Genomic DNA, 26,088 nt, shown 5'->3' on the forward strand with positions numbered 1-26,088 from the left:
ACCTGACAGGCAAGCAGCTGCGAGGCTCGAGTACCGGAAGGTGAGGTCAGCATTGTGAGCCCTCTGCAAGCTCAAGGGCATTTGCTCTCCAGTACACAGACGCGGCAGTCCTGGCCGTGGCAGAGGGTCTCCATTTCCATCAAGCTTTGCAGGCAGGGAAAGGCTTTGGAGTTAAACGATTTCCCTCGTGAGAAGCATTGCTGACCTGCAACAAACTTTGCTGCCTGACAGGTGAACCCATCCTACTTAAGGAATAAAATAATGCACCTAACGAACTGTTGTACAAAAACTGACTCTACTCAAGTGAATATTGTTTGTCGTTTCAAGGACCACAGTTACCATCATGCCTTAGTGAATTATCTGTGAGCCACGCCCACTGGGGGCGTTTTTCAATAAATAAAAGTATTGGGAAAGGAACGGCAAGCTTCAGTCTGTACTTCAAGCAACCCATGATTACGGGACGTAGTTAGCCTCGAAACGCATCGGGCATGGTGTGAACCAGACGGAAACCTGACAGGCAAGCAGCTGCGAGGCGCGAGTACTGGAAGGTAAGGTCAGCATTGTGAGCCCTCTGCAAGCTCAAGGGCATTTGCTTTCCAGTACACAGACGCGGCAGTCCTGGCCGTGGCAGAGGGGCTCCATTTCCATCAAGCTTTGCGGGCAGGGAAAGGCTTTGGAGTGAAACGATTTCCCTCGTGAGAAGCATTGCTGACCTGCAACGAACTTTGCTGCCTGACAGGTGAACCCATCCTACTTAAGGAATACAATAATGCACCTAACGAACTGTTGTTCAAAAACTGACTCTACTCAAGTGAATATTGTTTGTCGTTTCAAGGACCACAGTTACCATCATGCCTTAGTGCATTATCTGTGAGCCACGCCCACTGGGGGCATTTTTTCAATAAATAAAAGTATTGTGAAAGGAACGGCAAGCTTCAGTCTGTACTTCAAGCAACCCATGATTACGGGGCGTAGTTAGCCTCGAAACGCGTCGGGCATGGTGTGAACCAGACGGAAACCTGACAGGCAAGCAGCTGCGAGGCTCGAGTACCGGAAGGTGAGGTCAGCATTGTGAGCCCTCTGCAAGCAAAAGGGCATTTGCTTTCCAGTACACAGACGCGGCAGTCCTGGCCATGGCAGAGGGGCTCCATTTCCATCAAGCTTTGCGGGCAGGGAAAGGCTTTGGAGTGAAACGATTTCACTCGTGAGAAGCATTGCTGACCTGCAACGAACTTTGCTGCCTGACAGGTGAACCCATCCTACTTAAGGAATAAAATAATGCACCTAACGAACTGTTGTACAAAAACTGACTCTACTCCAGTGAATATTGTTTGTCGTTTCAAGGACCACAGTTACCATCATGCCTTAGTGCATTATCTGTGAGCCACGCCCACTGGGGGTGTTTTTTCAATAAATAAAAGTATTGTGAAAGGAACGGCAAGCTTCAGTCTGTACTTCAAGCAACCCATGATTACGGGGCGTAGTTAGCCTCGAAACGCGTCGGGCATGGTGTGAACCAGACGGAAACCTGACAGGTAAGCAGCTGCGAGGCTCGAGTACCGGAAGTTGAGGTCAGCATTGTGAGCCCTCTGCAAGCTCAAGGGCATTTGCTTTCCAGTACACAGACGCGACAGTCCTGGCCGTGGCAGAGGGGCTCCATTTCCATCAAGCTTTGCGGGCAGGGAAAGACTATGGAGTGAAACGATTTCCCTCGTGAGAAGCATTGCTGACCTGCAACGAACTTTGCTGCCTGACAGGTGAACCCATCCTACTTAAGGAATAAAATAATGCACCTAACGAACTGTTGTACAAAAACTGACTCTACTCAAGTGAATATTGTTTGTCGTTTCAAGGACCACAGTTACCATCATGCCTTAGTGCATTATCTGTGAGCCATGCCCACTGGCGACGTTTTTTCAATAAATAAAAGTATTGTGAAAGGAACGGCAAGCTTCAGTCTGTACTTCAAGCAACCCATGATTACGGGGCGTAGTTAGCCTCGAAACGCGTCGGGCATGGTGTGAACCAGACGGAAACCTGACAGGCAAGCAGCTGCGAGGCTCGAGTACCGGAAGGTGAGGTCAGCATTGTGAGCCCTCTGCAAGCTGTAGGGCATTTGCTTTCCAGTACACAGACGCGGCAGTCCTGGCCGTGGCAGAGGGGCTCCATTTCCATCAAGCTTTGCGGGCAGGGAAAGGCTTTGGAGTGAAACGATTTCCCTCGTGAGAAGCATTGCTGACCTGCAATGAACTTTGCTGCCTGACAGGTGAACCCATCCTACTTAAGGAATAAAATAATGCACCTAACGAACTGTTGTACAAAAACTGACTCTACTCAAGTGAATATTGTTTGTCGTTTCAAGGACCACAGTTACCATCATGCCTTAGTGCATTATCTGTGAGCCACGCCCACTGGGGGCGTTTTTTCAATAAATAAAAGTATTGTGAAAGGAACGGCAAGCTTCAGTCTGTACTTCAAGCAACCCATGATTACGGGGCGTAGTTAGCCTCGAAACCCGTCGGGCATGGTGTGAACCAGACAGAAACCTGACAGGCAAGCAGCTGCGAGGCTCGAGTACCGGAAGGTGAGGTCAGCATTGTGAGCCCTCTGCAAGCTCAAGGGCATTTGCTCTCCAGTACACAGACGCGGCAGTCCTGGCCGTGGCAGAGGGGCTCCATTTCCATCAAGCTTTGCAGGCAGGGAAAGGCTTTGGAGTGAAACGATTTCCCTCGTGAGAAGCATTGCTGACCTGCAACGAACTTTGCTGCCTGACAGGTGAACCCATCCTACTTAAGGAATAAAATAATGCACCTAAAGAACTGTTGTACAAAAACTGACTCTACTCAAGTGAATATTGTTTGTCGTTTCAAGGACCACAGTTACCATCATGCCTTAGTGCATTATCTGTGAGCCACGCCCACTGGGGGCGTTTTTTCAAAAAATAAAAGTATTGTGAAAGGAACGGCAAGCTTCAGTCTCTACTTCAAGCAACCCATGATTACGGGGCGTATTTAGCCTCGAAACGCGTCAGGCATGGTGTGAACCAGACGGAAACCTGACAGGCAAGCAGCTGCGAGGCGCGAGTACCAGAAGGTGAGGTCAGCATTGTGAGCCCTCTGCAAGCTCAAGGGCATTTGCTTTCCAGTACACAGACGCGGCAGTCCTGGCCGTGGCAGAGGGGCTCCATTTCCATCAAGCTTTGCGGGCAGGGAAAGGCTTTGGAGTGAAACGATTTCCCTCGTGAGAAGCATTGCTGACCTGCAACGAACTTTGCTGCCTGACAGTTGAACCCATCCTACTTAAGGAATAAAATAATGCACCTAACGAACTGTTGTACAAAAACTGACTCTACTCAAGTGAATATTGTTTGTCGTTTCAAGGACCACTGTTACCATCATGCCTTAGTGCATTATCTGTGAGCCACGCCCACTGGGGGCATTTTTTCAATAAATAAAAGTATTGTGAAAGGAACGGCAAGCTTTAGTCTGTACTTCAAGCAACCCATGATTACGGGGCGTAGTTAGCCTCGAAACGCGTCGGGCATGGTGTGAACCAGACGGAAACCTGACAGGCAAGCAGCTGCGAGGCTCGAGTACCGGAAGGTGAGGTCAGCATTGTGAGCCCTCTGCAAGCTCAAGGGCATTTGCTTTCCAGTACACAGACGCGGCAGTCCTGGCCATGGCAGAGGGGCTCCATTTCCATCAAGCTTTGCGGGCAGGGAAAGGCTTTGGAGTGAAATGATTTCCCTCGTGAGAAGCATTGCTGACCTGCAACAAACTTTGCTGCCTGACAGGTGAACCCATCCTACTTAAGGAATAAAATAATGCACCTAACGAACTGTTGTACAAAAACTGACTCTACTCCAGTGAATATTGTTTATCGTTTCAAGGACCACAGTTACCATCATGCCTTAGTGCATTATCTGTGAGCCACGCCCACTGGGGGCGTTTTTTCAATAAATAAAAGTATTGTGAAAGGAACGGCATGCTTCAGTCTGTACTTCAAGCAACCCATGATTACGGGGCGTAGTTAGCCTCGAAACGCGTCGGGCATGGTGTGAACCAGACGGAAACCTGACAGGCAAGCAGCTGCGAGGCTCGAGTACCGGAAGGTGAGGTCAGCATTGTGAGCCCTCTGCAAGCTCAAGGGCATTTGCTCTCCAGTACACAGACGCGGCAGTCCTGGCCGTGGCAGAGGGTCTCCATTTCCATCAAGCTTTGCAGGCAGGGAAAGGCTTTGGAGTTAAACGATTTCCCTCGTGAGAAGCATTGCTGACCTGCAACGAACTTTGCTGCCTGACAGGTGAACCCATCCTACTTAAGGAATAAAATAATGCACCTAACGAACTGTTGTACAAAAACTGACTCTACTCCAGTGAATATTGTTTGTCGTTTCAAGGACCACAGTTACCATCATGCCTTAGTGCATTATCTGTGAGCCACGCCCACTGGGGGCGTTTTTTCAATAAATAAAAGTATTGTGAAAGGAACGGCAAGCTTCAGTCTGTACTTCAAGCAACCCATGATTACGGGGCATAGTCAGCCTCGAAACGCGTCGGGCATGGTGTGAACCAGACGGAAACCTGACAGGTAAGCAGCTGCGAGGCTCGAGTACCGGAAGGTGAGGTCAGCATTGTGAGCCCTCTGCAAGCTCAAGGGCATTTGCTTTCCAGTACACAGACGCGACAGTCCTGGCCGTGGCAGAGGGGCTCCATTTCCATCAAGCTTTGCGGGCAGGGAAAGACTTTGGAGTGAAACAATTTCCCTCGTGAGAAGCATTGCTGACCTGCAACAAACTTTGCTGCCTGACAGGTGAACCCATCCTACTTAAGGAATAAAATAATGCACCTAACGAACTGTTGTACAAAAACTGACTCTACTCAAGTGAATATTGTTTGTCGTTTCAAGGACCACAGTTACCATCATGCCTTAGTGAATTATCTGTGAGCCACGCCCACTGGGGGCGTTTTTTCAATAAATAAAAGTATTGGGAAAGGAACGGCAAGCTTCAGTCTGTACTTCAAGCAACCCATGATTACGGGACGTAGTTAGCCTCGAAACGCGTCGGGCATGGTGTGAACCAGACGGAAACCTGACAGGTAAGCAGCTGCGAGGCTCGAGTACCGTAAGGTGAGGTCAGCATTGTGAGCCCTCTGCAAGCTCAAGGGCATTTGCTTTCCAGTACACAGACGCGGCAGTCCTGGCCATGGCAGAGGGGCTCCATTTCCATCAAGCTTTGCGGGCAGGGAAAGACTTTAGAGTGAAACGATTTCCCTCGTGAGAAGCATTGCTGACCTGCAACGAACTTTGCTGCCTGACAGGTGAACCCATCCTACTTAAGGAATAAAATAATGCACCTAACGAACTGTTGTACAAAAACTGACTCTACTCAAGTGAATATTGTTTGTCATTTCAAGGACCACAGTTACCATCATGCCTTAGTGCATTATCTGTGAGCCACGCCCACTGGGGGCGTTTTTTCAATAAATAAAAGTATTGTGAAAGGAACGGCAAGCTTCAGTCTGTACTTCAAGCAACCCATGATTTCGGGGCGTAGTTAGCCTCGAAACGCATCGGGCATGGTGTGAACCAGACGGAAACCTGACAGGCAAGCAGCTGCGAAGCTCGAGTACCGGAAGGTGAGGTCAGTATTGTGAGCCCTCTGCAAGCTCTAGGGCATTTGCTTTCCAGTACACAGACGCGGCAGTCCTGGCCGTGGCAGAGGGGCTCCATTTCCATCAAGCTTTGCGGGCAGGGAAAGGCTTTGGAGTGAAACGATTTCCCTCGTGAGAAGCATTGCTGACCTGCAACGAACTTTGCTGCCTGACAGGTGAACCCATCCTACTTAAGGAATAAAATAATGCACCTAACGAACTGTTGTACAAAAACTGACTCTACTCAAGTGAATATTGTTTGTCGTTTCAAGGACCACAGTTACCATCATGCCTTAGTGCATTATCTGTGAGCCACGCCCACTGGGGGCGTTTTTTCAATAAATAAAAGTATTGTGAAAGGAACGGCAAGCTTCAGTCTGTACTTCAAGCAACCCATGATTACGGGGCGTAGTTAGCCTCGAAACGCGTCGGGCATGGTGTGAACCAGACGGAAACCTGACAGGCAAGCAGCTGCGAAGCTCGAGTACCGGAAGGTGAGGTCAGCATTGTGAGCCCTCTGCAAGCTCTAGGGCATTTGCTTTCCAATATATATATATATATATATATATATATATATATATATATATATATATATATATATATCCGAGATAGTTAGGGTCCTTCCGAGACCATTCCTCCCATAGTCAGGTGGCGTATTACTCCGGCGAACCCAAAGCCGTTAGTATTTAAAATTTCCCAAGTTGCTAAGTCCAGCAAATACGCACTCAGAGACAGAAGTCTGATGAAAAAAAGGTGTTTATTCCCAAATTACGCTACGGGCTTCAACACAATGTTGTGTCTTGCTCACACGAATTGCTTCGATGTTTACAGCATATTTCAAAGACACCAACAACATAGACATTGATAAATACAGTGACCCATTTTGGCGACAAGTGCAGGAAAAGGTTCTGTCGATCACAGGATAGATATGGAGGATGACGACGAAAGGAGAAGGGAAGCAGCTACCCTTTTTGCACGAGCACCCGGAAAAGGCAATACAAAAGCTGCAGTTATGGACAAAGTAGAAACAAGTCCATTGAATACCAAACTTCGCAAATCCGAAAAATTAAAATACAAGAAAGTTCCCGATGGTGGGAAGCGACATCTTTACAGGAGTATGTAGAAAAAGAAATGGTACCACGGGGCCTAAGAATATACATTACCCCTTCCCATGAATCACCCAATCCAAAGATGCTAGAAGACTGGGCAAAGAACTCGGAGACTAGTTCTAAAAATATGTTGTGCATTTTAATTCAATATGCATGGGAGGAGAGGGAAGATATTCTTAAAGAACTGAAAGATTTAGAAGAAGACTTTCTAAAGAGCCCGGAACAAGAGACCATTACAAAATTCAAGGATGAACTAAAGTCTAGACTTAAAAAATATGAGGATGATATCAAGTATCGAAAACAGAGGAAATTACATAGAGATTGCGGGGATTCCGAGAGTGGGCGCATTCTTACGTACAGCTCAAAATATGATTACCTCTACAACCAACAAGGAGTAGAAAATAAAACCCCGGTAATAATCACAAGTGGATCAGCCCTAGTGACTCCATTAGTCACAAGTGATTCAGATACTGATGCCTCTCGACAAACAGCGAGTACCTCAACATATGTCGAAGCTATCATAGTAACCAAAAAACAGGCGTCTTTTTTAGACGAATTGCGGGTGCTAAGAACCCGACGCAAGAAAGAAGCGGATCAGATTCAACAATCCTCATTTCAAAAGAATACAACAAGAGGCCGACCAAGGGGAAGAGCAAGAGGCAAGGCAGACCACGCCAGAGAAGACTCAAGCTCAAGCAGAGGAGAAGAAAAGAAGAAAAAAACAGTGGGAAACAAAAGAAGGGGTTACCAGAAAAGGAAGTAATTATGGATGCACAAATGGTAAATAAGACTATCATAAACCTTTCTTCAAGAAATCTGACATTTAAAGAAAAACAAACTCTATGTCTAGGCTTGACTTTCTGCCCCACGGAATTATTTGATTATGCCGATACAAGGGTAGACTTTTTTAAATTCATTCGTAAGCTGAAACTTTAGAAATGGCATACCCTTGGTAACAGTAAAACGAATAATCAATGGAGTGTAAATAATGTGACAAGTGAACCACCTGAATTAATAATAGAAGATGTTAGTATGCTACAAACGGTGTACTCTCTGGGTGGTATTGCATCTATGGGGGAAGATGATAACCAAGGCTTTGAGATAAATGAGACTAGAACTGATAAAGCTGCCAATACGCCATTTAGACCTAAATCTGTCTTTTGTCCTATTATGCCACATGATTCCATTGATACTTTTCAAGAGATGGTAACCAAAGAATTGATTAAATTTAAACACACATATCATAAACACCCACAAAAGAAATTGAACCTGTCTCAGGATCAAAGAGAGTTCCTCCGTTCATTAGCAGTGGATAGCAATGTTATTCTGAGACCCTCAGACAAGGGGGGTAACATTGTTTTATGGGGAAGGGATATGTATGTTAAAGAAGCGCTAAGACAACTGGACGAAAATGCTTTCTACTGTATAAGTAACATCAATACCTACAATGAAAGTATCATGGAAACGTGGGAAAAACTTACTGAATGGCAGAATGAAGGTCTAATAACATGGCATGAATTCAGAGTTCTAAAAAACGAATACCCCATGTGTAGGAGTAAGGTAAATAATTAAGAAAAAGAGATTGAGTAAATAAGCAAAGGAAGGGAACAGAGGGTAAGTGAAGTAAAGAATAGGGATCAAAAGAAGTTGAATATGAGAGGGTAAATAATGAAAGTGGAGTAAACATGGAGAATACAAATAAGTGAGAGAAGCAGAGTAAAAACACAGGAGTGAGGTAGATTGAGAAAATGTTAATGACCTTAAAGCAAAGGGTGATAACAAACTACATTTTTTTAGTCATACTTACCATATAATAAATGTAACTATAATTTTTTTTACTACAGTTGGTATCTGTGAAAGAGAGAAAAAAATATAAGTTATAATTAGTAAAATATGTATTTTAAATTAAAAGATACAAATGAAGAGCTAAAAACATCATAACACTCTATTTAGAAATAAAGTGAGAGTGAAGAACACAGAAAGAGAAATAAACTAAGGTAGAAGGACAAAAAAGGGAAACAGAAATAGAAGGAGAGCAAATTACAATGAGTAAGGCATATAGATTCACTAAGGAAAAGAGAGAGAAGTACAGAGAAATGAACTGAAGGTAAGAAAGATACTAAAACAATGTGAGTTAGCAAAACTAAATCAGGAAACACAAGTAAGTACAAAGATAATGACTGAGACAGACTGATGCATTTAGAAGAATGAGGAATAGAAGATAACTGAGAGTAAGTGAAGAACAGTCATAGAGTGAAAGGATGAAGGGAGACAGAATAATATACAACAATTTAAGGAAATGGACTGAGGAAGTTATAAGGTAGACACACTAAGAGAAAAACAGAGTGAGGTGGAGTACAACGAGTGAGAAAAGAAAAAAAGTAAGTGAGCAAAAAAAAGGAAAGAGAGGAGAACACGACTAAAACAGTGCTACTGAGAAAAAATAATTTGGTGATGAAAGTAAAGAGAAGGACATTGAAAGAAAGGAAATGATGGATAGTAACGGAACCAGAGTAAAAGAAATGGGATGAAGAACGACGAGAGAGGAGCAGTGAAGTTGTTGTAAAAGAAGTGATAGAAGGTAGATAAACACAAGTGAAAATAACACAAGTAGAGTGAGGCACGGAGCACAGAGAAGTAGTGAACGAAAAATAGAGAGAAGAGGTCAAAAGTAAGAAGCAAACAAAGATAAGCGAGGGAGAGTGGATGTCAGAGAATGGGAATACAATTTAATTTACACAATCCAAAGTATAGAATAATTTCTACAACATGTTACATAGTTTATTTTTGCTGTTCTCAGAATATATTGAATTTCACTTAAAGCAGTGAGTTCAAATTAGTCATCATATGACAGCGGAAAAAAAAAACACAATCTAAAAGATTGTGTTTTAAAAAAAACCTTACATACTGACAAACGACAAATGTACGCTAATCTTTGATTGACTTACTTTTCCTTGAGGCCAAATAGTATATCATGGTGGTCCTTTTCTCGTGGCAAAGTACTTTGCTGTTCAGTAAAAAATCCATTTCATCGACTTTCTAGAAGAAAAACTCCAAGAACATCTGAAATATTTTCAATATTTTCATATACTCCTTTTTTTCAGTCATGACTCTTTTCTCATTCCTGCACCTTTCCATTTGGCCAAATTGTGTCAGATGTATGAGTATATATCAGTACTCCTCCCGTCTTCATAGGCCAATTACCTTTACCTAAATTTTGGCTGTAAAAACACTAGATATGAATTTATAAAGCCAAAAGGCAAACGTTGTTTGAAAGTCAAATGATTGTCGTTACATTGGGTCCAACCTTTACAACTTTTTAAATAGCATGTGTAATGCCCTGATGTTGTAGAAGGACCGTCATGAAAAATAATAGCTACAGTTGCAAAGGTTCTTCCTGATATCGATAACTGAGAAGCCACAACATTTTTAATAGAAGTTGTCAATTTAGTTCCATCAGGTCTACATCGTTGGAACATTAAAATAACATAGTGACCATAATTTTGTAGAAATAATGTGGACAGCATTGCAGACTTACATTGGGTACACACCATATTGTGATCCGCTGCTTTAACTAGATTATTGAAAGACACTGATTTGCAGTCTGGTAAAGTTAAATATATAAATCTTTCAGAGTCTATTCTAGTAGTACTTGATGAAGCACAGTTATCACAGTCATGTTGCCATTGATAAGAAAGGCCAAATAGATTTTTTATATCTACTCCATCATCTTGTAATACATCAAACATATACATTAAAAATTCCTGACAATCCTGCTGAATATTCTGTGAAAATTGATTTTGACCTGAACATATGTCTAGAAGATTTCTAATTTCTGAAACACTTTCTATTTTAGCTCTATCACTACTACATTTCTCTAACACAGAATTCAATAAACAGCACAATGTTTGTTCCCGATTTTCAACAATCTGTCTTTGTAAATTTTGAAGAAAAAAAACAACATTAACTACTACATTAGCATAGCAGTTGACACCAGAACTTTTTTCAAACTGAAATCCAACAACATCTTCAACAGAATCCTTTTTGTTTCTCTTTACAATTACACTTTTATCTACTTTATGCCTTTTTGCTGATACCTCACTGCAATTACTCTCATTTCTTCTTTTTCGGCCTACCACACGTTTTTCAATCAGAGGATATTGAGGCAAATGTGGAGCATACTCTCTTCTTAACCTATTGTATTCTTTTACACAATCTAAATCTGCACAAATCTTTGTTTCATCACACTCAATCAAGTACAATCCTGCTAAAGTTCTGACTCGTGATAATGCCACATATGCCATACCCTCTTTAAACACAGAACTTCCAATGTTCACCAAAGCGCTATCTACACTTAAACCTTGAGACTTATGAATTGTCACCGCATATGCCAAACAAATAGGAAACTGTTTTCGGCGAACATATAAGTCTTTCACGAGCAAAAATCTAGCTGAACATCGACAAATTTGTTCTATTTCATCAATGTCATCAAATTTAATTTTTAAAATTTCAATTCCATCTCTATTTTTGTAATTCAGAAAACCAACAACATAACCCATTGCTCCATTTACTAGACCTCTTTCAACATTTAAATTCCTTCTTAAAATGACACGACAATTCAAACACACATTCAGAGTCTTTTCAAAACCAGCAGTTTTAGATATAGTCTTCTCTAATAAATCCAATTTTGATTTCAAATTTTCTGACAAAATAATTGTTGCTCCCATATGCTCTATTTTATCAATAGCTTCCAGTTTCACTATCTCTTCATTTTCTAACTGTAACATTTTGTTGTTGAACATGGAACATTCTTTCAGAGTTGGCAACAAACATATGCCAGATTTCTTCTCGTTAATTTTCTTAAATATGTTCTCTGGAAGAATGTTTTCATTTGGGTACAAATTTGAAATTAATCGTGCATGTAAAGCTTCTTACCCTTGCTGACTTACTTTTCCGATCCTTACATCTTGTAGAATATTTTTATAATCTTCATCATTTGCCTGCCGCATATTTTGAAGCAGTTCTGCATATTTAAAGTTTAACCATATATTAACGTTTCCGATGCTCCCTAAGCACTTCCTGGTATCTTCATGTGTGAGCATTTTGAACACAGGTTGTCCTTTCACTGGAGTCAACTGCAGAAGATCTCCAAAAACAATAATATGTTTTCCACCAAATAAGACATCATAGTCTGTTCTAAGAATTTCTTGCATTCTCAAATGCACAAAAGCAAGCATGATATTTGACACCATGCTTACTTCATCAATGATAAGAAGTTTCATTTTCTTCAGGACTCTCGAAACTTCGGAACACGCATCTCCTGATAGCTTGTGATACTCCAATTTGTTATCATGCTCCACTGGCAGCATCAGTAAACGATGTAAAGTAATCCCTTTAATGTTATGTGCTGCCAGCCCAGTTGGAGCAGTAACAACACAAGACAGCGGTGATTCAGTCCTTTTCTGCAGATAAGTTGCAATGGCTTTAATCAGAAAACTTTTTCCAGTTCCCGCTTCTCCACTCACGTACAGTTGGACAGGCTTAAATGATGTACATGAGCACTCTTTTTTCTCATGACTGAATCCATGTTCAATCTGTTCTGTGACTTCGTCATATATCTGTTTCTGCTCAAGGTTTAGTTGTTTCACCAAATCTTCTAAGTTAACTTCATCATCTTGACCTTGTTCCATAGCTCTTTCCATCTCATCCATGGCAGTAGCAGCTTCATTTTGGATAATTGGTCCTCCTAGTGGATCCTGACTCAATGAAGCAGAACTCTGACTGCCTTGAGAACCGTCTCTCGCAATCTCTGCAGCAATTGTGGCTTCTTGCTCTATTTCTTCATTCAACATTTGCAGATAATTTGGAAAAACAGGACATTCTATGGTATCCTTCATTGCATTAAAGGAGTCTTCATAACAGAGAAAATCTCCAAGAAGTTCCTCTTCTTCACGCCATGGTTTAAACAGTTGCAAAAGAGCCAAATAATAAAATTCTCTTTTATAGGGATTATCACAACTCAATTTGCGATGATTAATCAAATGACCTTTTTTCTGTTTCACTAGACATCCTTCACATCCAATGACTCCATATATTCCATTATTGATATCTTCTCTGATGTTCCTCTTATAAATATATCTCTGCAGAACTTCATAGAGACAAGCGTTCTCAAGGTGATGACTTCTATTTGGATAGTATGTATCCAACATGTTTGTCTTCAAAATATCTGTACTTTCTGGTTCTTTCTCCGCCAAATACTCTATCTCTTGTACAGATTTCAAAACTCGATTTCGTGTTGCAGCAAGACCTAGACTCACCCAAATGATGGTTCTAGATTTGGCATAGAGACTTGCTGACGACAATCGATCAGAACATTCATACGCTTCAATTTCTCGATGCGACAACATCTTCAGACTGTAACTGTATAATTTCTTGCTTAGACTCTTTTCATGTGAAATGTCCTCCCACATTTCCTTTAGTTCTGTCTTTTCTTTTTTTGTGATGTAAGACGTCACATATCGAGCCACAGCAATAGAGTTGTCAGCAACGAATTGAATATCCATGTTAGCATTCCACATGGACAAAATCACTGGGTTGTAGTCGTTGATGTACTTGGACTCTTCGTCTCTTTTTAAATTGTATGTATTTTTGGGTGATTTCCTCGTCACAGTATGTCGCAGAGAAGACATCAAATTATTTACTCTTCCTTTAGAAATCACTGGTCGTGGAAAGCTGAAACGACATTTTGTGTAGAACTTGTCCTTGTTTCTGAATTTTCGACGACAGTACTTTCCACAACGATGGGATTGAAAGCGTAAAACTTGTTGCCTTAAACTGTTTTCTTCCGTAGTTTTCGGAACAGCACATGTTGAATACTCTTCAATGAAACTCATCACTGTCTCATCCGAATCTGTTCCAAATGTGGGTGCATCTTTAATCCACAACAACATATGTATGTGAGGAGCACCTCTCGCTTGATACTCCTCTCTCCAAAAGAAATCCAAAACCTCTCCAAGGGGAGGATTTTTTTTGTTGGTAATAAAAGACAACATAGCTTCAAATCTATGATTAAAATATCTGCATACATTCACTGGATCCAAAGAGAACAGTTCTCCAGGTGTTTTGAATTCTATATTTTGTATATTAGCATTGGGCTCTCGTAAAAATTGAAGTAAGTCCTCCCATGCATACTCGGCACAGCTAAGAGTGAGGAACCATGTAGGAGTTCCTAAGTTTCTTAGCATACATTTCAATTCCCCATGGCGACGGTACCAATACTCATTTGTACCACGCTGACATGCCATGAGATTGATTAGATGAGATTCTAAAATATTATCTTGCAGATTCACTTTCTCCATAAAGTCCCTCGCCGAAACATTTTGTAGATGTGCTCCACTATTCAGAATATGGTTTACTGCATAAGAAAGCCCAGACAAGTCACTTTCATACAGTAGATGAAACAAATAGGGAATGCATTGACGAAACCTTGCATCTTCAGCATATAATCTTACAGTTCGATATTCAGATGCAGGAATTTGAAGTGGTCGATCGTCATATCGTCCACCTCGACCTGTTGGAAATAGCTGTGGAAAACAACGAGCTTCCAAACTTTCTTCCCATACACTAATGGGACTTCCTTTTGCTGTTTTCATTTGAAACAAGTCAATTGCATTCCCCATTACTTCTTTGGAATGTAAAGGATGAACAGTATAATGTTCATATATTTCTTCACTTCTAGACACATCAACTTTTTCAATTTGGCCGCCTGAACAATCACTGTCTTCATCTGTAGCTGTTTCCCCTGCTGCAACACATACATCTTTGTAGTACTCATTGTTTTTGACTAAATACAACGTTGCCTTTTTGACTTTCCTAACATCCACTAAATCTTGCCAGATTTTTTTACTCTTTGTTGGAACCCCATTAACTAGAATGACTAAAGGTTCCTCTTCTACTTTTTTTATACCAATTGTATCAATATTTTTTTCAAATCTAGGGGCAAATAAACAACTCTTCCCTTTAATCCTCTCTGCAAATCTGTAGGAGGCAATTTCCCTATCTTAGGCTCCATGCGAACAATTGCCTGAAAAGGATGGACACATTGAATCAAAATAGACTCATATGTATTTAAATCTATCAATTCACGGGGAATGTCTAATAACTCCAGATTATTATGAACAGCTCTAGCAGGCATTCTGTTTTGATTTAATTTGTCATAACAATATTTACAAATACGCTGATCAGAACTCAAATCAAAAGAATTCTCCACCCACAAATAAGTTGCTAAATCTTTCCACTGCACTCTTAGACACAAGCCTCACCACCTACGCTCCCCAGGAAAGCCCAAACATGTACTTTTTTGCACCATATTTAAAAAGAGACACATGTAATTAGATGCGTCACGTTTTAAACCTCTGCGTCACAATATACTCAAATATGTAAAAAACATTCATTTCCTCAAAATCGATTTTGAAATCACATTTAGGAAACAGCACAGATCCTATGTACAACCATCTGCCTCACAGCAGGGATAAGACTAAGGCAAAAGCTTTCACATGAAGCTTCACAATTTTACAAAATACAATTCCTCTATGCAAACAAACTCAATATGCTTCCTACACTGAGTTAACACATGTAACATCATTGTAAAGAGTCAAATTCACACCTGTGTCTAACAGTGCAGTCAGGGATACGTTTATGAAGCCTAGTCCACTGCACTCTTAGACACAAGCCTCACCACCTACGCTTCCCAAGAAAGCCCAAACATGTACCTTTTTGCATCATATTTAAAAAGAGACACATGTAAGTAGATGCGTCACTTTTTAAACCTCTGTGCCACAATATACTCAAATATGTAAAAAACATTCATTTCCCCAAAATCGTTTTTAACATCACATTTAGGAAACACAGCACAGATCCTATGTACAACCATCTGCCTCACAGCAGGGATAAGACTAAGGCAAAAGCTTTCACATGAAGCTTCACAATTTTACAAATTACAATTCCTCTATGCAAACAAACTCAATATGTTTCCTACACTGAGTTAACACAGGTAACATCATTGTAAAGAGTCAAATGTATTTCTATTAAACATGCCCACATTTTTTATTCCTTTTAAAAAATGTAAAAACTATTTTTTCCCCCCAAAATCGTTTTTTACATCACATTTACAAAACACAGCACAAGTCCTACGTAGAAGCATTCCATGTCACGACTAAAAATTCATAATTTTACAAAATACAATTACTCTATGCAGTAAAAACTTTTTACCAAGCATTATCAAAAATCATGACACAAAGCAATATGTAAAGACCACAATTTTCTTCCAAATCTTCTCCATAGAGTATACAAGTCTCTATGTATATTAAATGAATCATAACTCACCTTTACAAATGCCTTAGGACATTCACAACAGTGTCAGATACACACACCAATATTTCTTTAGCAGAGCAAAAGGTATGTTCTCCAAGCACTGCAAACCATAAAGGCACATAAAACCTCTAATTCTACACAGATATACCTTTTTGTTAACCAATTAAAACTCTTCCCTCTCTATATTCAAACCAACACCCTTTCCCCCCTCAGCCCTTTCTACCTGTTACCATAGCAACTCCCTCCTCACTGAGCTGCCAGGGTTAAAAGTTTATTCTACAATGTTGCAAATCACCTCTGCAAGGATGTTTGACCTGCAAATACACCAGCTTATCTGGTGTAAGGTTTCTTTAAATAACTTTTTTTAAACCATTCAAATTACTTCTTACACAGAACACAACCATGCACCCTAACTTTCAGTTTTCACCTATCTCATTCTACCAATCATTGCTTGGTAACTCCACTGAAACTCCACAGTTTTTTTTGTTGCAAACTCCTATTATTCCAACTGCCATTTCTTTTCCACACTTCATCTAAATGCACCAGAATCTCCTCTGACCATGTATTCTGTCTGGATTATTGGACATAGCTATATCCACTGGGCTCAAAGGTATGCTAGTACCAGAAATTTACACAACCTTGATTTATCAAACGTGAACATAAAATGGATTGGCCACAGAGGATTAAAATGTCACCAATTGATTCCATTGGTGAAAACCTTTTTGCATTTGCCACACCCATACCTGTTAATTGTGCACTGTGGAGGAAATGACTTGGGCACTTTGACTGGGGTAGGTCTGGAAATGCTTTTAAAGGACACCTTTGAGCAATTGATGGCACTTTTTCCACAAACTGCCTTGGTATATTCCAATATATGCCAAAGGCAGAAATGGAAGTGGTCCCACCAATTTTGTCCACAATTTGAAAAAGCACGGAAACATGTGAATAAATCTGTTTCTGCTTACATGAGAGACTATGGAATGGGTTCAATATACAACAACAACTTGCGTTACAACATGCAAGATATTTACAGAGAAGATGGTGTGCACTTCTCAGATGAAGGGAATAGAATATTCCTTCTGAATTTAAGACTGTCATTGGTACCTACTTGTAGGTACCTAAATCAGCCACAGAACCCAAAAGCCCTTTTCAGGGCTACCCTATCTGTGATCACTCCAAATGATTATCTTTTTCTAACTTTTTTCACTATTTTTCACCATAGTACGCTCCCCGGTACGCTTCCCGGTGCGCGTACCGGGCGCTCCCCCCGCGAAAATGAAATTTTTTTTTTCCTATATGGGCCTCCTAAGACCCCCTCAGAAAACCTATTGGGTCAGGGAGTGCCTACCGTGCCCCCTTATACCCATTCCCAACGTTGTTTGTCCGCCATTTTCTGACTCAAATCTACCGAAACACAAAATGGAGGACTCCCGTAGCGCTGCCGGTACGCGTAAAAATGTTAGAAGTTAATTTACATAAAAACCACTGGAGACACTTTCACAAAAAATAGAATAGCTCATACTACATACCAATCCCTATCATTTTCCCAAATTCTATGGAATTCCATTGAGCCATTTAGCCTGTCGACCTCTCTAAATATCAGCAAATCAAAAGGGAGAGAGAGGACTAGGTAAGCCAGTCCGGGTCCCCTGGTTATATGTAGAAATATCAATATAGGACTAGCTACGTTGTATTTAGTGGAACTCAGAAGGTATATCTGCGGGCAAACCCTTAGGTTTGGACATGAAGCCCTCACACACCAACCTAGTTGGTGTCATGCTTCATCATCGGGCCCACCACAGTGACACCGAATGTGTCCCGGGTGTGCTGCGACTCCAGATTACTGAGGAGCTGGTATTCTTGCTGAGTGTGCAGTGCTAGTGAGAATGAGAGTGAAAGGTTAAAAGCTATACAGGTGGTCCCAGTTCCCGAGGGTAAAAGGTAAATTTAATACCTGGGCCCCTGTTAGCAAGATAAAAAGGCTGTGGACGATGTGGAGTGTATTAAGAGCTCCTACGTCCTTGTGGTCTACATGTTTCAGCCAGGCCTTTTGATTAAAACTGGCTTTCCTCAGGACCAATGAGTATGTGTGAGTGATGGTAAACTATATTAAGTGACAGTGTGTGATAAAAAAGTGTTGCACTCGCTAAGGTGCCGTACGTGTAAGAGGGGGATTCCCTCTACTTTACTGTACATAAAACACAAAGACAATACAGACATACAAGGAGAACCAATGAGAATGGTATATACCAAAACACAACATAAGGCCGACTTCTAGTGTGCGTGAGCGACCTAGAGCGGCAAAGAACTTGGCCATGAGTGGTTGCCATGGCTAAGGTGAACTATGACGGTAGAATATTAAACGTGGTGGCAGTGGTGGGCTACACAGCGAAACAAGCATAGCGTGAGGTACAGGTAAGTATGGTACATAATTCCTCACACTTGCTACTTGCTGTTAAAGCCTCATGGGTCACTTGGCAGGGAGGGAGAGGAGACCCTAAATGTTGTAAAAGGTCATAGTTAGGATGGTACCTGTGGGGAGAAAATGCTGCTTACCCAGAGCGTCGTGTAGAGATCACTCGTTTACTCACGGTATTTCCGATCAGCGTGCTCCTGCGACCTATCGTCCTGCTCCAGTGTCCCGAGTGAACTGTGCATGGATCAGGTAAGGGCTTAAGTAGCCGGTTCAATTGGTATCACCTGGAGAGGGGAGAGGGTGCGGTCGCGCTGGCTGGTAGTGCGCATACCAATTGAACCGGCTACTTAAGCCCTTACCTGATCCATGCACAGTTCACTCGGGACACTGGAGCAGGACGATAGGTCGCAGGAGCACGCTGATCGGAAATACCGTGAGTAAACGAGTGATCTCTACACGACGCTCTGGGTAAGCAGCATTTTCTCCCCACAGGTACCATCCTAACTATGACCTTTTACAACATTTAGGGTCTCCTCTCCCTCCCTGCCAAGTGACCCATGAGGCTTTAACAGCAAGTAGCAAGTGTGAGGAATTATGTACCATACTTACCTGTACCTCACGCTATGCTTGTTTCGCTGTGTAGCCCACCACTGCCACCACGTTTAATATTCTACCGTCATAGTTCACCTTAGCCATGGCAACCACTCATGGCCAAGTTCTTTGCCGCTCTAGGTCGCTCACGCACACTAGAAGTCGGCCTTATGTTGTGTTTTGGTATATACCATTCTCATTGGTTCTCCTTGTATGTCTGTATTGTCTTTGTGTTTTATGTACAGTAAAGTAGAGGGAATCCCCCTCTTACACGTACGGCACCTTAGCGAGTGCAACACTTTTTTATCACACACTGTCACTTAATATAGTTTACCATCACTCACACATACTCATTGGTCCTGAGGAAAGCCAGTTTTAATCAAAAGGCCTGGCTGAAACATGTAGACCACAAGGACGTAGGAGCTCTTAATACACTCCACATCGTCCACAGCCTTTTTATCTTGCTAACAGGGGCCCAGGTATTAAATTTACCTTTTACCCTCGGGAACTGGGACCACCTGTATAGCTTTTAACCTTTCACTCTCATTCTCACTAGCACTGCACACTCAGCAAGAATACCAGCTCCTCAGTAATCTGGAGTCGCAGCACACCCGGGACACATTCGGTGTCACTGTGGTGGGCCCGATGATGAAGCATGACACCAACTAGGTTGGTGTGTGAGGGCTTCATGTCCAAACCTAAGGGTTTGCCCGCAGATATACCTTCTGAGTTCCACTAAATACAACGTAGCTAGACCTCTCTAAATACCCTGAGGTAAATTACTTCACAAAAACACATCTGAAGTGTGCAGAATTGACAACCAATTAAAATGTTACTTTCATTTTCTATTTTTTTTTCATGACATTTGATTGGTTATGTACATGAATATAAATGAAAAATTAGAGGGAAACACGGCCATTTTGACTACAACTACCTGAGGTACATTTTGAAAGGATTTTCGCATTTTGTCTTCTTCACCTCTCTGTAAAGTAAGTTGATAATTTGTAAGGGGCACTTTAAGTTATTTTTTAAAAACGTTTTCTGATAGTTATTTACTGTCCCTCTGCTATAGTTATAGATAGAGATAGGCTCCTCTGTTATATTTATGGTTTGTCTTAGGCTTCTCTGCTATAATTATGAATTTACTTACGTTTCTTCACAGGCACTTTTTTATATTTCTACTTCCTGCCTGTTACCATACACTGCCCAAAGTTAACTTCACTGTTAAAAAATCAAAAACTACCTGTCTGAAATTAAACCCAACAGTGCCATATTTCTACTGATTTTTTTTTTAATGTAAATTTCAGCACAAAAATGGAAGGAGAACAGAACGTTTCCTTTGAAATTGTTCTAGAGATGAACAATGAGGAAATCATTGAACCCAATGACTTGGAATTCATGGATGAATCACGGGACCATGAACTTCTACTATGTGTAGAATCTGTGGATTTGTTAATTCAATATGAGGACGTTTCTGACAGTCAAATGTTGGAAGTTATGTTCACTCAAAAAGAGGACATTTCGGACAGTCAAATGTTAGACGTTCTATCAAATTTTGAAAATGAATCTCAAAAAGAAATTTATATTTAATAATTCTAAAATTGTTTGAGACATTATTCATTTTTATATGTAAATCTTAAACTACTACCAAATTGAATATAATGTAAAGTCAAACTTATAGTATACTGGGCAACTTTTTTGTTTTACATAGTAATTTTGCTCATAGATACTTCCTTTCTCCCACTATATTATCTCCAAAGTGTATTTGACATCTCTTTTTCATCTCCTGCCTCCATGTTCTTTATGTTTTCCTGACAGACTATGGTATGGATTCCATATACCACAATAACTTCTATAACAACATGCAAATTATCTACAGAGTAAATGGTGTACATTGAATTTAAGACTCTGCATTGGTACCTACATGTTGGTACTTAAATCACCCACACAACACAACAACTCTATTCAGAGATACCCTACCTCTAAGCACTTTAAATTATTATTTTAGTGTTTCACTGAGTTTTCCCCATGTGTGGGGGTGGGGGAGGTGTGTGTGGGGGATGTGCGGGGGGTGTCTGTGAGGTGTGTATGTGTGTGTCTGTGTGTCTAGGGGGGATGAGGTGTATAGGTGTGTGGGGTATATGGATGTGGGTGGGGATATTGGTATGTAAGGTGTGTGTGTGGGTGTGGGTGTGTGGGGTGTTTGAGTGTAGGTGGGAGTGTGGGTGTGTGAGGTGTGTGTGGGGTGTGCGTGGGTGTGGGAGGTATGTGTTTAGGATGTGTATGTATGTATGAGATGTGTGGATATGTATGTGAGTTGTCTCTGTGTGTGTTGGGGGGAGATGTGTGTGTGGGATGTGTGGTGTGTGTCTGTGAGATATTTGTGTGTATGTGCATGTGTGTGTGTGTGTGGTGGAAGGAGGGTGAGGTGTGTGTTTGAGTGTGGTTAGTTGGATGTGGGTGTAGCTGTGGATGTGTAAGGTGTCGATGTGGGGGTGTGGGGTGTTTGACTGTGGGTGGAAGTGTGCATGTGTGAAGTGTGTGTGGGGAGTGTGTGGGTGTGTGGGTGTGGGGTTGTGTGCATGTGGGTGTGTGTGGGACACACTTGTAGGTACCTAAAACAGCCACAGAACCCAAAAGCTCTTTTTAGAGCTACCCTACCTGTAATCACTCAAAATGATTATTTTACACTATTATTTTCACTATTTTTCACCTAAGTACGCTCCCTGGTACGCTCCCCGGTGCGCGTACCGGGCGCTCCCCCCGCGAAAATCGAAAAAAAAAAAAAAATGTTGTCCCACGGGACCCTTTTATGGCCCCCACATCAAACCTAAGGGGTCAGGGGGGGTGTACCCTGCCCCCTTTTGCTCATTTCCCCCTTCGATTTTTGCCACCTCTTGTATCTCAATCCTACCGAGACACAAGATGGCGGCCGCTGCTGACTGTTTCGAATGTTTACAGACACCCAAGAACCAATCAGCTTGCTGTGCGCAAGTCGCGTGGCGCGCCCGGAGCGCTCCCCGGTACGCGTACCGGGGCGCGCTTACAGATATATAATTTTTTTTAAACCTAAATTACTCAAAATCCACTGGAGCACATATCTTGAGACATAGCAAAGGCACATCGGGCTACCAGTCCCTACAATTTTGCCAAGTTTGGTGAAAATCCATTCAGCCGTTCGAGCTAAAACTGCGACAGACCGCCCTATGGAAATTAACATGGGGAAAACACATTTTGGGACCCCCCTTTTATCTCAGCCCCCGCTTGACGAATCCCCCCCAAACTTTCAGGGAAGGAGCGGAGAGCCGCGAGGCAAAGTTGCTGAAACATTCAGCCTGATTGCTCAACCGGCGCCAAGGTTATTCCAAATAGAATGTTGCGATTTCCTTATGGAAATCGATCCTAACTATATATACCTACTGCCGACCGCCAGTAGGTAATAAATATTTATATATATATATATATATATATATATATATATATATATATATATATATATATATTTCTTTCCAAGGCTCTGCAGCAAAAGGATCACTCGGAAGCAGGTAGGTTACAAACCATCATTTATTGCATGCGCAGGAAGAGCCAGGTCCCGTTTCTTTTACTTGCAATCCCGACGCGTTTCAGTGCTGTCCGCACTTTCTTCTGGGGAAAAGAACTGTACATGCGGCATTTCAAGGCAGTTTCCGCTTTCTTTTGTAGTAAAGCTTTGTTAATTGCTTTGTAGCACGTGATCCCTCCTACTGGTTTCTGGGATTTGAAGTATTATCTGCCATGAATTATTTCCCACAGTGGGCCCCGCATATGCATACTATTCAACAAGTTTGTAGTGGCTACAGTAGACCCACCACGTTGTTCAGGCACTTCAGTGTGCCCCGTTCTCTGACACTGCCCTCATTAATGCTGCACTTGCTCCCGCCATTACTCAGCTGTTGGAGGAAGGGCCCGTCTCGCTGTGACCATCACTGCTGAGTAATGGATGAATTTACTGTGGCGTACTGTGCTTTTTGGTATTGATTTTTGTTTAAGAATGACAGACTGGTTTTTGTTAATTTGCATTCTGAGCTAATAACCCACTTGGGTAGACAGATACAATATTGGAGCATTGGCTTATAAATATCCATGCATTATGGTTGCTCAGTATGGTCGGTTTATTTACCATTTGGTCCGTCAAGCTGAACGGGACTACGATAATGTTGCTAGTCCTACCATGCATATAAATTGTACCTAATATGTGAATACACCTAGGGACATTTAGAAGTGGTATTTTCCACAATATATCTTATTCCATGTTAAAATCAGGATAATACATGCCTCGCATCCAGGTATATATGCAGGGAAATTGATTTGCATTTAATCTTCACTCTGATAATCCGAATAGCAATACTTTGTTTGTTTGCTTTGCTCCACTCTAAGATGGCCGCCAGAATGAGATGTTCCATGTCCTCTGTTTATGTTTATTGTGGGAGTCACATACACACTGTGTTTGATTGCAACTTTATTTAATACATGCATTTCAAATTGTCAAACCACCCGTGACCAAGGTGAGTCTTTGCCGAAACGCGTTGGGTTTTTCCTTATTCCTAAACAACTGCTGGAGTTGAAATGATTAAATATTTACTTTGAGTACACGCCGTTGTTTTGAAGCGGTTATTTGAAAAGACTGGACTTGGAGTGCATGGGCTCAGCTTTTTGGTGTGCCTGGTGGAAGCTATATGTTATACAGGGTAACCTCTATCCCTGTTTTGCACCGCAGTCATGGAGTCCCAGTGTTCATGGAGGAAGTGAATCGGATTATACCACACTGACGAAGGCGATACGCCGAAACGCGTTTGTGGAGAGTGCCTGCGAACAATAAACCTGCAGTGTTGAAAAGTAGCCCCCGAGTGCTGTTGTCTTCTTTGTGAATCGAGAGGATTTGGAGCGCGATATATATATATATATATATATATATATATATATATATATATATATATATATATATATTCACTGAAAAAAACATAGGTTATACACCATATATAGTTAGGAATTAGCATTTAAAAAACCTTATTTTACTCACACAAAACCATTGAAATTACATATATAGTTAGTTGTACTAACTATATATCGCGCACCCGCAATCCACTGCTGATCATGTCACATATTACATCATTCATGACATGGTCAGTGACATCACTGATGACATCACTGATGACATCTCAAATGACATCACTGATGACATCACTGATGACAACATCCAGTGACTGTATGTTTCTGAAAAGTTAAAATATGTTTTACATATTGAAGAATGAGTGGATGTAGAAGTGTCTGAACAAAGGATTTAGTAGGTGCATGACTGACTGTATGAGTGAGTGATTAAATGTGTCTCACTGAGTGCATGGGTTAGTGACTAAACTGTCTTAATTTGTGCATCATTATGTCTGTTGTTCTGTAAACTGCTGCATGTGTTGATCAGTAGCTATATGATTAACTATATGGGTTATTGATTGGTTGCCCAAGTATTTGTATGGGAGACTGAGAGTGTGTATGGGTGGCTGGGAGGTGTATGACTCTCTGCATAGATGTATGGGTTCAAAAGTGCATGTGGAAACAGCTGTATGGGTGGTTGACTGTGTGCATGACTGTATTGGTGAGTGAATAGATATCTCAGTGCTACATGTCAAAGTAAGTACATATGTAAAATACAGTACATGTGAGAGTTGACATATATAAATAACTGTGCATAAGAGCCAGTGAATGTGTGAGTGGCTGTATGGATCATTGTGAACTTGTATCCAGGATTGTATAAGTGAGTAAATATGTTTTAGTATATGTTTGAATAAGTAAGGTGTGTTTAACTGTATAGTTAATGAAATGGAGGTGTGATTGATTGTTTGCATGACTGACTAGGTGTGTGTGTAACTTCATGGATGAGTGACAATCTGCGAGTCTGTGTTTACACTGAGTGTATCTAAGGTTATATTAGAGTCTGAAGAGGTTCATCGTATTATCACATGAATGATGTCATCAGTGATGTGATCAGTAATGTCAAATGAGATGTCATCAGTGATGTCATTTGAGATGTCATTTGAGATGTTATCAGTGATGTCATCAGTGATGTCATTAGTGATGTCATCAATGATGTCATTTGAGATGTCATCAGTGATGTCATCAGTGATGTCATTTGAGATGTCATCAGTGATGTTATTTGAGATGTCATCAGTGATGTCATCAGTGATGTCATCAGTGATGTCATTTGAGATGTCATCAGTGATGTCATCAGTGATGTCATTTGAGATGTCATCAGTGATGTCATCAGTGATGTCACTGACCATGTCATGAATGATGTAATATGTGACATGATCAGCAGTGGATTGCGGGTGCGCGATATATAGTTAGTACAACTAACTATATATGGAATTTCAATGGTTTTGTGTGAGTAAAATAAGGTTTTTTAAATGCTAATTCCTAACTATATATGGTGTATAACCTATGGTTTTTTCAGTGAATTTTCAAGGTTTTGTAAATGCTAATTCCTAACTATATATGGTCTATAACCTATGGTTTTTTCAGTGAATTTCATTGGTTTTTTAAAAGCTAATATCTATAGCTGTTAAATGTATTCTTCTTTAAATCCAAAAATATATTTTATATGTTTATTAATAATTTTTTTTAAATATTTTTTTTGTTTCGCTCCCGGTCCGCGAACCGGGAAGCTTCCCGTTAGCTCAATTTAAATCCGCGAACCGGTAAGAAATCAACATAGTGACGGTATCGCGTTGCCGCGTAATGCGTCTTATGACGTACTGCGTTAGCGCACCCGGAAGTGCCCCGGGGCGCGGACCGAGGCGCGAAACGCAGCTCCCCGGAAGCGATCCGCGGCGCGTCGCGAAAACGCGACGTATCGCGTTGCCGCGTAATGCGTCTTGTGACGTACCGCGTTAGCGCACCCGGAAGTGCATCGGGGC

At 41.4% G+C, this 26,088-nt stretch overlaps 1 protein-coding gene across 1 annotated transcript in view; it reads left to right on the forward strand.

Moving 5' to 3' along the window:
• The window catches only part of LOC144753804 (uncharacterized), a 2,685,544-nt gene that overhangs the window by 2,584,104 nt on the left and 75,352 nt on the right, over positions 1–26,088 (forward strand). The gene's annotated exons all lie outside the window — the stretch shown is intronic.

This window comes from Lissotriton helveticus, chromosome 5_1, assembly GCF_964261635.1.
Source record: "Lissotriton helveticus chromosome 5_1, aLisHel1.1, whole genome shotgun sequence".
In the NCBI taxonomy this organism is placed as follows: domain Eukaryota; kingdom Metazoa; phylum Chordata; class Amphibia; order Caudata; family Salamandridae; genus Lissotriton; species Lissotriton helveticus.